At 42.4% G+C, this 2245-nt stretch overlaps 1 non-coding gene across 1 annotated transcript; it reads left to right on the top strand.

Annotated features, from left to right (window-relative positions):
- The first annotated feature begins 338 nt into the window (after positions 1 to 338).
- On the top strand, positions 339 to 444 carry LOC141634883 (small nucleolar RNA R71). The gene has a single exon (XR_012539600.1). It is a non-coding gene; the product is annotated as a small nucleolar RNA R71 (small nucleolar RNA).
- Positions 445 to 2245: the final 1801 nt, after the last annotated feature.

The following is a 2245-nucleotide window of genomic DNA, read 5'->3' as shown; positions in this document are numbered from 1 at the left end:
GTCCTTGATCTTCACAAAGCTCACAACTATAGACTTGGTTCCTCATAGAAGAATTGCTAGATTTTTTGCTTGAGCTCATCAAGGCAACTTGTTGCTTAAGCTCTTCTATCATCTCTTTTACCTCCACATTGTTGGCCGATTCGACCGTTGACTTCCCTTTCCTCTTGTGCCTATCATTGTTCCAATGAAAGGTACGAGAAGCCATCTTTTCAATAAGCTCTTTCGCCGTCTTGTGATCTATCTTATCCAATGCTCCCTTCCCCGAGCCGGAATCAAGGTTCATCTTCATTTCATTGTTCAACCCTTCATAGAAATTGTTGATGAGCTCATCATCCCCAATACCGTGGTGAGGACATAGCCTTTGGAGGCCCTTGTACCTCTCCCATGCTTCATAAAGGGTCTCATCTTCTTGTTGGTGAAACCTTGGAGCTCACTCTTGATTCTTGCGGTTCGTTGGGGTGGGAAATACTTGTTTAGGAAAGCCTTAGAGACATCGTCCCAAGTCCGAAGAGAGTCGGGTTCACAACTTTTAAGCCATTCCTTGGCACTTCCCCTCAAGGAGTAAGGGAAAAGCCTAAGGCGTACGGCATCCTCCGTCACTCCATTGGCCTTGAACATGTCACAACTATCCAAGAACTCGTTGAGATGCTCGTTGGGGTTTTCGGTGGCTCCCCCTCCGAATTTGTTCCCTTGGACAAGTTGTAGCAAGGTGGCTTTCACATCAAAATTGTTGGCTTGAATAGGTGGCTTGACAATACTCGGATTCACCACCTTTTTCGGAGCCAAGTTATCTCGCATAGGAACCGCGACCATTGTTACTTCCGCTTCCGGAATTGCAAAGGGATTCTCGAAAGTTTCAAACGCACTTGGTTCTTCTCGAAGGTCCTCAATTACTAAATTTTCTTGAAGAATTGGTGTTTCTATAAGCCCTCTTCTACGGAGTGAATTTAGTCTTCTTGCGGTAGCTTCGATCTCGTGGTCAATCGGACGAATTGGTTGACCTCTTCGAGCTCTCCTAACCATGCAAAAAGTCCTACACACTTAAGAGAGGGATTAGTAACACAAAAGACTTAGTCTAAACAAGAACGAAAACAATTAATATCTAGCCGAACTCCCTAAGCAACGGCGCCAAAAACTTGATGGTATCAAGCTATACCTCGCAAGTGCACGATTTTATCGTTGTACACTATTAATGGTCGATCCCACAAGGAGTTGAAAAGATTACTAATTGTTCTAATCCTATCGTTTAGCTAAGTCGGCAATAAGGGATGAAATGGTTATACTAGAACTATCAAAGACAAGAGAAAATAAACTAAATAAGCAATAGGTGAATGAGCAAGAGAAAATGAAAAGTTGTAAATCAAATAGATTAAAAATCTAAGACTCGGTTCTTCCCAAACAATTCGTAACTCCACTCAATTAAATATCTAGGCTAATCATAAGGGTAGCTAGGCGAGGAGGTGATGGCTCTAATTCGCCTAAGACCCCCCTCTCGGGTTCGAAATAGGACACTAGCACTACCCACCAACCCCCCTCTCGGGTTCGAAGGTCGGAATCCCTAACTCAACACCCGACTACCCCAAAAACATGCATTTTCCCAAGGTAGTCCAATATTTGCTAAGGTCATTAAGCCCCATCAATTTCCGGGTCATCCCACTCCCTCTCTCGAGGGTCGATTTCAAACGCTAATTTAGAGGTGTCCTACCCCGGTTCTCCCTTTCGGTCTCAACCAAGGTTAACAATAGGGTCAAATCCCGGATATCCAAATCACAACCTAACCAACTCTCGTTGGTGGACAAGGGTCATAAATCGGCACTACCCAAAATCAACCCATAAACCATATCATTCCTCTAAACTACCCTCACCATTTTCCCCAAATAATTAGCCTTTATGAGATTCAATTAGTGAAATTACTCATGTTGGGTCAAACCGAGCCCTAGTGGAAGACTACTCACTAATCATGGTCCTAATTGCAAGATAAACAATAAAGATGGAAACTTTGGTCATAAACATGGTGGGAAGATGAATTTTACTACTAAACATGCAACAATCCAACAATAGTTGTAAAGAAAGATAAGTTAATCTAATAACAAGGTTGGTTAAACTAAAAGACACAATCTTTAACCCAATCAACTCAAAGATTAAGGGGTCGTTTGGTTCAACAAGTTGGAATGGAATGGAATGGAGTTTGATAGTATAGTAGTATGGGGTTCTAAATCCATACTTGACTAATCTTGTTTGGTTC

This window comes from Silene latifolia, chromosome Y, assembly GCF_048544455.1.
Source record: "Silene latifolia isolate original U9 population chromosome Y, ASM4854445v1, whole genome shotgun sequence".
Classification (NCBI taxonomy): Eukaryota; Viridiplantae; Streptophyta; class Magnoliopsida; order Caryophyllales; family Caryophyllaceae; genus Silene; species Silene latifolia.
Note: the sequence above shows the minus strand (reverse complement) of the source record. Positions and strands in the feature narration are given on the sequence as shown.